This window comes from Stegodyphus dumicola, chromosome X1 (genome assembly GCF_044657685.1).
Source record: "Stegodyphus dumicola isolate Sdum_Otavi_A_Nest chromosome X1, ASM4465768v1".
Lineage (NCBI taxonomy): Eukaryota > Metazoa > Arthropoda > Arachnida > Araneae > Eresidae > Stegodyphus > Stegodyphus dumicola.
In genome coordinates, this window is record NC_140780.1 from 17,936,406 (window position 1) to 17,949,492 (window position 13,087).

The window sequence follows — 13,087 nt, forward strand, 5'->3', positions numbered from 1 at the left end:
GTTAAATACAGTTTGCGCCTGGTGATGATAAACTGTGCTGTGTTTTCTTATGGTTGAGCGTTATTTAAAACCTTACGCTAATAAAAATAGGAATTTTAATAATTAATTATCTATAGTTCTGAGTTTGTTCTGAAAATAAAAATTATACACAAAAAGCTTTCGGAAGTAGAAAAAAGTCTCGGAGAGGAATTTTGTTGGCATGTGTCGTATGCTTTTCATAATGTTCGCTTATTTTATTTCTTTTATATATTTGTTAGCAGTAAGTTATGTTTCATAAACGTTTATTTATAAACTAATAGTACAGAGTAAGAATGAATTGTTAATGAAAGCTTTCTTGTTCTAGAATCTTGAGGCTTGAAATATTTACTAATGACAAGAGCTCAGATACGCAAGCTCTGAAAGCAGTATGAAGAGGCCGTCTGCTAGTGATCGTATCATGTGCTGCCATCTAGTGACTATTAAATTAATATGCAGAATTTGATAATATTGCGTTATTTGTCTCAATGAATGTTACAAAGTAAAATACTCCAATTTTATTGAGAACACAAACAAATGCCCTTTCTTAAAAATGATCTAAAATAATTTTTGATATTCGTTAAATGAATCAAAATTCTGCGAGGTAAGAAAAGTGAAAGACAAAGTGGAAACAGAGAACGACCATGTGTGGAGAATAAAATGCTTTTCTCTACAACGGTAGACAGCACTTAACAGTTTCATTTGCATCACAATTGTATCCCTTCCGTAGCGCCGGGCTTACGTATTCGAAGGCGCCTTCCCCTCCCACGATTAGCCTCAAATAGCGAGATCGTGATAGAATTTTTAAGCAAAAGATATGTGATTACATAAAGTACAATCAAACTATAGGTTTGTTTTTTTTTAATTCTTGAAGGTCGTTCTATGTTTTGTTGTTAGAACCTAATTTACAAACAAAATATATTTGAAAATAAACAAAAAACAAAAAAATTCTGTTTCTTTTAACTTACAAAAAAGTAGCTATAAAAATAACCATAAATCAAGATAAATTAATTTTGACGCTTTATCCATTTCAAAATCTGTTACTAAAAACGAAAAACCAAAATTATCCGGAATAAACCTTCCTATTGATAAAGTATCTTGTATCCGCTCGGCCTAGCGGTAAAGTAGCTGAACATTCCTGGTTCGGTCCGGGTAGTGAATCCCGTCGAGTGGGCTGGTTGCATGGGAGGTTTCGTGGTTTTTCCCATTTGTACCATGGACACCAGCCAGCTTCCCTTAAAAAGTCCTCCACAAATCCTTACCCTTAGGCAAAGACAGCCTTCGTGTCCTTTGCCGTGATTAAATAAACCAAACCAAACCCTAATACACTTACGGGTGACATTGTAGATCTTGAATAAGTTTTTATTATTTTAAGTTTGGAGAAATTATGTGCTCCGATGAGAGTGCTATATTGCAAGTATAATACTTGAAATTTATGCTCTTTAATGAAGACTTTAACACATAAGCGAATGGTTCTCTTCTTCACAAAAGATTCGGTTTCTTTTGTTTGATTATGGCAAAGCAAGCGAGGGCTATCTGCCGAAGGGAAGGGATGCCTTCGTGCAGGACTTTCTAATGGACACTAGCTCGTATACACATGTATAAAACCGCGAGAATGCCTATGCAGCCAGCCCCGTTTGCCAGAACTCGAACCTTGGACCGAACTACTATGGAAATTTCCTGTTATGTTTTTACCACCAATCCTCAAATTCCATATCACAGATTATGTTCTTACTGCATTAATATAAATATTAACAAGACATAAAGCAAGCGAGGGCTATCTGCCGAAGGGAAGGGATGCCTTCGTGCAGGACTTTCTAATGGACACTAGCTCGTATACACATGTATAAAACCGCGAGAATGCCTATGCAGCCAGCCCCGTTTGCCAGAACTCGAACCTTGGACCGAACTACTATGGAAATTTCCTGTTATGTTTTTACCACCAATCCTCAAATTCCATATCACAGATTATGTTCTTACTGCATTAATATAAATATTAACAAGACATAGTGCACAATAAAAATTAAACTTTATTTAGGAACATCGCGCATACTCCCCGACAGCCTGCCTGTTTCGCTCTGCTCGCTACTCGTAAGAAACTTCTCCTCTAGGGTTGCCACACTTATCGGAGGGCGCAAGGCGCGCTCCTTATCGCCATCACCACAGAGTTTCCCCCCAGTTCCTTTAATGGCTATTCAAAGGAACGACATAGGTTATGAAATTATCTCAGAGGATCCGTACTGTCGGGTATATTTTACATGATTACAAAATTAGAATATAAAATTAGAAAAGATCAAAATGCAATTCAATATATAACAAGGTATTGACACATATAATAAACATGAAATAACAAGAAATATGTTAAGATATGAATTTTAAAAAAGTGTTTTAAATTGTTATGTAAGAAGCAAGTTTCTTAGGGAAGTGAACATGCCTTCCCGATCTGGTGACAGTTTGTGTCTTAGAGAGTTCGTTTGCAGATTTATTCTGCTGAACTGTCTTTAAGTCTTTATTTGTTTTCAGTTCAGGCAAATTAGAGTCCGAAAGCAAATAGGCTGGTTTCACACGGTCTATAGACACAGTAGATTTCAGACCGTTAATATCAATTGTGAAAGTTTTGTCCGTTCTAGAAAGGACTTTATGCGGACCTGTATATGGTTGGCACAGAGGTGGCTTTACTCGATCGACACGTAAGTATACATGCGTACACGACTTTAAGGTAGCACTTACGTAACATTTTTCTTGGCAATGTGCAGATGTTGCTATTGGATTCAATTGTTGCATTCTATGCCGAAGATTCGTGATAAATTGTGTGTCATACGGAGATATCTTAGATGACGTTATCATATCACTAGGCAGCTTGAGAGTTGTGCCATACACCCGTTCAGCACAAGATGACTGTAGATCCTCCTTTACGGCTGTCCGAATACCAAGCATAACAACTGGTAGTGTTTCAGTCCAGTTATTGGTCTCGTGAGCCTTGAGAGAAGATTTTAAATGTCGATGAAATCGTTCAACAATGCCGTTGGACATTGGATGATAGGCTGTTGTTGTGATTCTGTTCGTACCTAAAATGCGCGTAAATTCTGCAAAAAGTGCGGATCTCATTTGAGAACCTTGGTCTGTTGTTATGATCGATGGGCAGCCAAAACGAGATATCCAACAGTTGAAGATGGCTCTGCAAATGGTTTCCGTTTTCATATCCGGGATGGGAATGGCTTCAGGCCATCTGGAGAATCTATCTATTAGAGTCAAAAGGTATACACATTGCCTTCTGATGGAGGTAACGGTCCGACGATATCCATATGGATTTCTGAAAAACGTGCATCAGGAAGAGAGAATGTGCCCAGTGGTGCTTTAGTATGCCTAGTAATTTTCGATTTTTGGCAAGATTCACAGGATTTCACCCAATTTTTGATATGACGTTTCATATCGGGCCATACATAACGAGAACAAATAAGCTTCGTAGTAGCTGCAATTCCTGAATGTGACAGATTATGCAGATGATTAAAGATGAGTCTGCGAAAGGAATTTGGAACAAATGGACGAGGAATGTCTGTTGATATGTCACACAGAATAATACCATCAGAATATTGGCACGGTTTAAATTCCAGTTTCAAAGATGATGTGTTGTTTTTGAGAAGGTCTTGTACCTCCGGATCATGCCGTTGAGCTTCCGAAAATTTTTTAAAATCCAAAAATGGAGATTTTGTTATGGAATCAATTTCGATTCTTGAAAGAGCGTCAGCAACGACGTTTTTTTGAACCTTGCACATGCCTAATATCAGTAGAGTACTGAGAAATAAAATCTAAATGACGCAATTGTCGAGGTGAACATTTATGAGGGTTCTGTTTAAAAGCGTATATTAACGGTTTTTGATCCGTATAAATTATAAAATTTCTGCCCTCTAACATGTGTCGGAATTTCTTAATTGCAGAATAAATAGAAAATAATTCCCTATCGTACGCGGACCATTTCTGTTGACTTTTATTGAGTTTCATAGAGAAAAATGCTATAGGTTCCCATGTTTGTTGAGACAACTGCATAAGTGTGCCGCCGATTGCGACGTCTGAGGCATCTACCCAGATGCTTAGCTGGGCTCCGGGAATAGGGTGTCTCAAAAGGGTAGCCTGAGAAATGGCATTTTTGGCAGCAATAAAGGCTTGTTCAGCATTCTCGTTCCAATTTAATTGTGGGGATGAATCCTGAACACGCGAACGAGATTTCTTTTTATTCATATAGCCTTCTAACAATTTTATTAAAGGAGAAAGAATATGTGCTGCTTTAGGTATGAAACATCTGTAAAAGTTAAACATGCCTAAAAATCGGCGAAGCTGAGTGAGAGTGGTAGGTTGAGGAAAATCTAAAATACATTTGACTTTGTCAGGAAGAGGTTCAATTCCGTTTTCACTAAGGTGAAAACCTAAGAAATCAATAGATGTTTGACCAAAGGTGCATTTTGAAACATTTATGCAAAGTCCATATTCCTGAAGTTTGGAAAATAAAGCTTTCAAATGCCTGCAATGTTCCTCAGAATCTTTAGAGGCTATGAGCAAGTCATCGACAAAAGCGTAAACGCCTTCTAAATCCCGCGTAACTTCATCTATAAAACGTTGAAAAGTCGCAGATGCATTGCATAAGCCGAATTGCATACGGATACTTTCGAATAAACCGAATGGTGTGCATATGGCGGTTTTGTGGATGTCGGCTGGGTTAATTGGTATTTGATGGTATGCCTTAATCAGGTCGACATGACTAAAAATTTTAGTACCGTGCAATGCAGCAGTAAAATCGGCTAAACATGGAATAGGGTATTTGTCTTTTATTGTTTGAGCGTTCAATGCTCGATAATCTCCTACAGGTCTCCATTCCAGACTTCCCTTTTTTGGAACCATGTGAAGTGGGGATGCATAATTGCTGCTCGAAGGTCTCAAATGCCCCAATTGCATCATAGTTTGAAATTCTTGTTTTGCTATTTTTAAGCGATCTGGAGCTAGCCGAAGAGGTTTTGCAACCACAGGTGTACCTTTGGTTATGATATAATGAACGGTGTTGTGTTTAACAGGTTGGTTAGGATCTGGTAATCTAGTAACTGAAGGAAATTCTTTTAAAATTTTGTGATATGGTGTATCACTAAATACAGTTTTTACTGAATAAATGCTTGCATTTTTCCCTCAACCGACGGTTTTAAAATGCGTTTTTAAATCTTTGAGACATTTGTTTCTGAGATCAGGCACCAATTCAAAGAAATGGAGAAAATCTGCTCCAAGAATGGGTGTACTAACATTTGCTATAAGAAAAGTCCATGTAAACTGTCGTCTTAATTTGAAATCCAAAGAAAGTGTTTTTTGACCATAAACATGAATAGTAGAAGAATTAGCAGCGAAAAGTGTTTGTTGGGACGAATTCCGTTTTTGAGAATTATTTGCTGGAAGTAAGGACACGTCAGAGCCGGTATCGACCAAGAATGAAAGGTTTGTTCTACGGTCACGAACGAACAGGCGACGTGAAACTTGAGGCAAAGAATAAGTCGCCTCTATTCTTTGCTGGTTTCGTTTCCCTGCCATGAACAAGGTTTTGTACATTTGTCATCTCTACACTTTTTCCCAAAACGTCTATGATACCAGCAAACAGAATAATCTCTCCTTTTGGAATTGCTTCTTTCCTTATTGCGATCTCCGCGATTTGGCGAGCGACCACGAGAAAGAGAAATGCGATCAATACGTTTGTTTAATTTTTCTATTTGTTTAAATAATTTATCCTCAAGAGACTGATCGACTGTGCGAGAAACGGCACAAGTCCCTGGGGTTGGATTTACTTCTAAAATTCTGTCGGCAATTTCTGCAGCTTTATCTACAGTTAAATTGGAAACCGCTGCCAAAATAGACTGAACAGTCGAAGGCAAACGTTGAAGGAATAATTCTAACATTAAGTTATCAGGAACATTTAAAGATTCTGCTCGACGTTTCATATTTCTAAGCAAATCGGAAGGTTTTCGAGAACCTAATTCTTCTCCAGATAATAATTGGCGAATTTCTTGCTGAGAAGATTCTCCTGAACGATTTATTAACTCAGTTTTAAGCTTTGCATATGGATCAATAGGGTCTGGTTTCATAAGTAAATCCCGTACTATTGATGCAATATCTGGAGGAAGATGAGCAACTACATAATTATATTTAGTAATGGATTCTGTGATAGGTTTGGGGGTGGCAAGAGCAAAGGTACTTTCACACATAATAAACCATAAAGATGGGTCTGATCGGTTATAAACCGGAATTTGGACGGCATAAACATCAGACATTGTGCAAGGTTTTTAAGCCAAAATAAAAGGAAAAATTTAACTAAAGAAAATGAAATTAAATGATAAGTAGAAAACAGAATTATAAAATGATCTATAATTACTACTCATCTGTGATCCGGAGAACGAAAACCGATGTAATCCATTACTTCTGGTTTGGAGATCTTGAGTGATGGCTTGTAGTCAAAACCGAAAGTGCTTGAGAACTGTTCATACGATTTAACACAGTCCGGGTTACCATTATGGAGATTTCCGGTTATGTTTTTACCACCAATCCTCAAATTCCATATCACAGATTATGTTCTTACTGCATTAATATAAATATTAACAAGACATAGTGCACAATAAAAATTAAACTTTATTTAGGAACATCGCGCATACTCCCCGACAGCCTGCCTGTTTCGCTCTGCTCGCTACTCGTAAGAAACTTCTCCTCTAGGGTTGCCACACTTATCGGAGGGCGCAAGGCGCGCTCCTTATCGCCATCACCACACTACCAGTGTTCGGCGACCTTACCACGCGGCCGCTGTTTGGGATCATAAAAGAAAGCCTATCAATTAAAGTTCGTCACAGAATAAATTTCTTTCAAAATCTGATTTAGAACCATCTCTTAATTTTATAGAAGCTCAGTCAGGTCCTTTAGTCCAGATTCACAATAGTCCCAAAAGATTTTCCGAAAGTGTTTATAAATTTTCATTACATCATTTATTAAAGTCGTGGTAGTTGCATGCTGTGAGAAAGTTAATTTGTAGTCATCTAAGCTTATTCTGAAGCACGAAAAGGGGTGGCTTCGCCGGTACTCGAGCTTTGGACATTCTGATTACCAGGCGGATCTGCTTACAATTATGCCACGAAGGCACACGGTAAGGAAGTTGAAAATTCCTTAAAAAGTAAACTGTGCTTTCTTTAAGAATGCCACCAAGAAGTGTTAATAGGATTAAAGGAAAACGTAATCGAGGCTAGAAAAAAATAAATCTGAAACTATAAAAGCAGTAAACTAGTTCGAAAAAAATGCTTTTTCCTGTTCTGAAAAAATCTGATTTATTTGGTGTAACACCCCTCTGTATACGGCGCCTTAGGCTATTTCTCTGCTTACGCTTCTTAACGTCGCTGCTGCCCCCCCTATCCTTTCTTGTATTTGCGCAGTTTCCTTATATTCATGCACCACTGCAAAGTTTTCCTCTACCACAGGGGTTCTCAACCGGGGGTGGATTTCATAGCTTCAAGGATGAATGCAGCGAGTCTGTAATATCCTAGATAAATTACCGTATTTACTTGCGTAATAGTCGCACTTTTTTTGGCAATTTTTGATTGCGAAAATCTGGGTGCGACTATTATGCAGGGAAATCTAATACACAATATTGTACACTTTTGGCTACTTTTTTCGCTTCAAAACGGGGGTGCGACTATTGCGCGAGTAAACAGGGTAGTAGTCCTTAAAAGCTAGAATACTTAAGAACTGTGTAGCGAATTTTCGTACGCAAATGACAAGTACAAAGAAGGATTAAATTTACCTTTTTATTCCAACTCAAAATTATTAACAGATGGCCTCTTCTCGGCCTTACAGTAAGCCTCCATTTTGGCTTTAACTCAAGCAAGAAAATAAGAAACGAATCTAATATAGCCGAACTAAAACCAGCCGAAGCTGCGCAGAAATAACTAACAGAGTTGGCTTTTATTAAAGATCACAGGTGAACGCTAACAGGCAAGAAACAATACTACTTAAATGTAGTAAGATTAGACTTTTAACAACAACATGGCCAGAAGGCAGAACACGGTGTCCTAACGCCCTACTAGGCTCTTCTAGTTTCGTAGCTAGATCGAGATTTCAACTTATATACTGGTTTCTTCCTCATTTACATAAAACTCATTCTGGTCGGGAATCGTAGGTGGGAAACAAGACGGTAAAGGGCACATGGAACATAAAATGGTTCAAATTTTCGAATTTCCAATTATAGTCTTAAAAAATGGAGTAGCCTCAGATGATTCCGTAAATATACAGTTTGTGCGGGTTTGGAACACATAAGGTCCTAAAATACGGTATTTAAAAATGTAAACAAACAGTGCCACACCCTCCTCACGTCAGGGACATACATTTTTCACGTTTTTCAGCGTTCTTGCTCACTGAAAAGAGTAAATCCTCTTTTTATTTTACATTATGGTTTATCCCTCTTCTTTTTAGAGTAGTCAAACTACATTTTTCGATACATTTCTCCGTTTTTCTGATAGAAAAATTTTATGCAAATGCACACTTTGTAGAACTCAGGATCCAAATGAAAGTTTATGGGAATTATTCTCAATAACTACTTTGATAATAGCTGTTTTAGATGCTGTAATTTGTTTTAATGGTGGGGCTTACAACCGCAAAAAACGTTCTAAAATATTTGGGACTTGAACCGGGCCATAATGTGAAATATTCACTGAAAACAATTGATGAGGCTCGAGTTCGAGAAGCATCCTTAAGTTTCTAAAATCTCTCTAAATCAGTCAGAGTAAAAATAAAAATGATGAAACAGAGAACATTTGATGCAGAAATGTTAAAACAAAATGATTATGGTACTGAAAGGTTTCAAAATAGTACATTTTAAGCATTGTGGGTATGCATACAGGTTTTTGCCTTTTTCTCAAAATGTGTTTTTTTAATGCTTCGGTATATTTTTTTAACCTCTATTTAAGGTAGAGTATTTAAACTTTCCCAAGTTCCACAACTAACCTGTTTCTTATACCTAAAGTTATAGATCTGAACGGAAAAATGTTGAAAATAATGAAAAAATATTTTTTAATTTTTGGAATTTTCCAAGTTTTTTAGAAAAATTAATTAATTTTTTTAACCAAAATGAAAATTGCTTCTTATTATTCTCAAACAGTATATGTTTTGTTACCATACCAAATTTTAAGGTGATAAACTCAATAGGATTTTAGAAATGTGTACCGAACAAGCATATTATTTAAAGCATTTCATGCAACTATATAAAAAGTTAATTAGCTCTTGCAAGCTAATTTATGCAGCTAAGTAAATTCTTTTTATTTAAATACTATGAGCTGAAATACGTATATCTACTGTAGAAGAAAATCTCAATTATATCTGTATTTTTAAATAAAATTTATGTTGTTGAATCTTTTGCAAAAACTGCTTCATTTTTCCTGTCGAGATATTCCATGTACCCTAAAGTTTGGCTTGTTTCAAAATAAAAATAACAATTAGCAAATTAAAATAAACCCCTATAAATAGTTTATTTATCTGTTATTTAGCTATAGTTTATGTGCATAAAATACAACTTTTAGTCAGTTTTTGGTATTTATTAACATTTTCTATGTTTTGTTGTTTAATTTATAAAACAAGTTAAAAGATGATCTAAATTTGAAACAAATTATGCATGTATTTTTCGAATTTTGGAAAGAGGAAGGGGGGATTATCTTCTAATAATAGTGAAAGGGATGCATGTAATTAAAAAGGCTGAGAATCATTGCTCTAGCCCAAGGCTTCTTAAACGTTTTTCAATTGCTACCCTTTCTTACCACTGAGATTTTTTTCACGACCCCAGATATTAAACATAAAATAAAGATATAAAAATAAATATCCTCTCGTAAATAATTTACTTCTTTGGTAAACAGTATACATATAAAAAGAAGTAGTTTTGGGATTTATTTTAAGCAAACAAAAATTAAAGAAAATTCTCATGAGATAGATGTGCTCGTTTTCTGCTGCGTAACAAATTAAACATTGGTGCAGTATTTGATATTGCTGCTGCACGTAAGGCATCTTCAACATGCTTCAAAATTGAACGAAATTTTACTTTAATTAGCGTTGAAGCTTTAACTCTAATGTGCTGAATATATGTGGTGCTGAATGAGAGAAGAACATTTAATGCCATTTCAGAAATCGTGAGAAATCCAGTTCTAACTCCTACCCAGAATTCATCAAGTATTTTTGTGAAAGCTCAAGTTTAAAATTTGAATCGCTAGATAACTTTACAAATTCCTTTTGCACTTTATATAACAGGTAATTAATTGCATTAATGTCAATTGAAGTAATTTCTTTAAAAGTATTATGAATGCAGTTTAAATTCAGCTATCGAACTGAATTTTCGCGAGCCCAAATTTCGTAGTTTAAGAAACTCTGATGGAGCGCGTCGAACGAAAACCGTTCTTCCTTACTATGATGTGTTCGTTTTAGTTTGGTCTGTTCTTGTAATTGGCAGCATTTACAGGAAACATTTAATAACAGCTATTGAAAATATCTCGGGGTAAATCTGGTTATGAAATTATTTATTGTTCGAGAACAAACAAAAAAAAAAAAAAAAAAAAAAAAAAAAAAAAAGCTTGAACTTGATGCAATTTTTTCCTGGAAGCAATGCTGATCCAGCTCCTTAATATCTACCTAATAGGAGCTTGACTGTGAAGAATTCTGGGTCGTGGAGTTCTCTGTAACGAGAATATAAGGAGAAATCGGTCGAAGCAGAGGTTTCAGAGAGTAACTGGCTGTGAGAGATACTAGCGTTATTTCGGAATAATATAACGTGATCGTAAGAACAATCGTTCCCTCTCTCTCATTTGTAGGAATAGTTGGATGATACCTATTATTATCACCGAAGGTACTATTAGTTTTCTTTACCTCTTTTCAAACAGAAGGACGTTGCCATGAAATGTTTTCGCCATACATCATTTTTTAACAAATTATGTAGTGAATGTCGAAAAAAAAGGGAAAAATGCCTGATAACAGATAAATAAACGATTTGTAGGGGTTTATTTTTATTTTGAAACAAGCCAAACTTTAGGGTAATAATCTGTTCGGTACACATTTCTGGTAACACTTAACACTCTATCTGGAATGGTAACACTCAGCACTCTATCTGGAATTCGAAAGATGTGTGTTTAAGTATTTTGTGATTTTGCTGTTGGATTTTATGTAGCATAAGTGCACAGAAAGTGATGTTCAATAAATGAAGCTAAAAAAACAAAAGATTAATAATAAAAAGACAAAAACAGAAAAAATTGCGTAGGTCATTTTCTTGGTAAGTTTTCTTGTTTCTCCGCATTGATATGATGAACTAATAAAAAAGACTTAAAAAAATGATCCCATCGCTTACACTGTATTCGTAATTCTGTATAATATGCTGCTTTTAAAAACTTTGTAATTTTGTTGTTGAATTTTTAAAGCGTAAGTAGGGAGAAAATGGTGTTTAATAATATAGTTAAAAATACAAAAAAAAAAAAAAAAAAAAGTGTTGCCCAGGTCATCTTGTTAAGAAAACCGAATACCATATGATAAACTCAAAAAATAGTAGAAAACATTAATAGCATCTCTTAGCACTCTAAAACCAACCGGAAATCTAAAATATGCTGTATTTAAATATGTGATTTTAGTGTTGAATTTTATGTGGCGTAAATGCGAAGAAATGATACTCAACGAAGTTAAAAATGTAAAAAGTTGTGTTAGCAGGAGTAAGAACAAGAGCAGATTGGGAAACTGAGAGCTCAACGAAAGCATTTAAAAAAAAAACCTAACAAAACCTCTGATGTGACGTTAAAATTTGAATCCTTTATGATTTTTATTTTTTTAAATTTTATTTTGTCTCTGAAATTAACCAATCTTATAGTGATTATTTCGAAAACTTTATTAAATTTTAATTTCTTACTAGTCATCCATTTATATTTTTTAAAAACTTTTTATTAGTGAAGAAGAATGCTCTGTTATCCATCCTCCCGCAAACTATTTGATACTTAGAAAGATTTCTACATGTGTGGTATTAATATTATTAAAGTGATTACAAGATAAATTTTCAGTAGCATAAATAGAAATGCGGTAGCAAATAGAAGTGCAAGTAATATTTAGGACTGGTTCTCAGTCACCTCAGCTACCTAATACTTCTTCTGCTTTAACATCCCAGTTTATTGTGCAGATGCGAATGCATTAAGGAAAAAAGAACGTAGGAGAAGGAAAGTAAATAAACATGAGAAAAGATGAGGAAACGGGAAGGGGCAGATAGTAATATATAACAGAAGTAGTAACGCGACACAAAAACGAAGTGCAGATAGGCAGGCACTAGAAAAATCGCTTTTCGTCATTTTGCTAAAACAGAATCTCTAAAAATCAGAATTCTTTCCGAGTAACTGTTATGAATAGGCTGATAGTGGTTATCATACTTCGGAAAAGTTGCTGTTTAAAGTTTTAGACTCCCTTTATACCCCCATAACATTTTGAATAGCAAAATTATACGCACTTAAAATGTACTAATTCAGTTATACTAATATCACTAATTCTCCGTAACTGATTACATATATCGTGTTATTAAAAAATTCAGAAAATCAGCACATGTTTAAAATTATCAGAAAAATATATCTCAGTTTGTATATTAACAGAAGATAAATAAATAAATGCGAAGTAAATGGAAATAAAATAAATCAATAAGAAATCATTTGACTTACGTTATGAGTTTACGGAACGTGATCTTTAAGCTTTGTCACACTTTTATGGCCATTGTTTGCCTTTCAAGAAAATTCCCTTATTTGCATCTCCTACTTAGAAAGCAGATTTGAGTTCTAAAACTCGTACTGATTAAATCCCAGTTTTTCATCATTATGATGCATTGTCAATGTATGGTTTTCAGTGAGTGAACTCGTTAATCATACTATAGAAATGATCCTATTAAGTACGATTTATAAACGCATTTTTGATGCTATTGGAAATCCTTTGCTTACTCAGTTTGCATCATTGGTAAAAATATTCACAATAACGAACATGGGTTTGCCTAAATTTTGTTAAAAAGATA

General features: G+C 35.1%; 1 protein-coding gene and 1 long non-coding RNA gene across 9 annotated transcripts in view; one reads left to right on the top strand and one right to left on the bottom strand.

Annotated features, from left to right (window-relative positions):
• Positions 1-13,087, bottom strand: part of LOC118186993 (doublesex- and mab-3-related transcription factor 2-like) — a 178,490-nt gene that overhangs the window by 84,688 nt on the left and 80,715 nt on the right. The gene's annotated exons all lie outside the window — the stretch shown is intronic.
• LOC118186994 (uncharacterized) overlaps positions 1-13,087 on the top strand; it is a 104,044-nt gene that overhangs the window by 17,429 nt on the left and 73,528 nt on the right. Inside the window, exon 1 of one of the 7 annotated variants that reach the window (XR_015038308.1) lies at positions 10,890-10,909. The exons of the other annotated variants lie outside the window; for them this stretch is intronic. This is a non-coding gene — a long non-coding RNA (uncharacterized LOC118186994). Of the gene's footprint in view, positions 1-10,889; positions 10,910-13,087 lie in introns of those variants that run through there. 7 annotated transcript variants of the gene reach the window in all.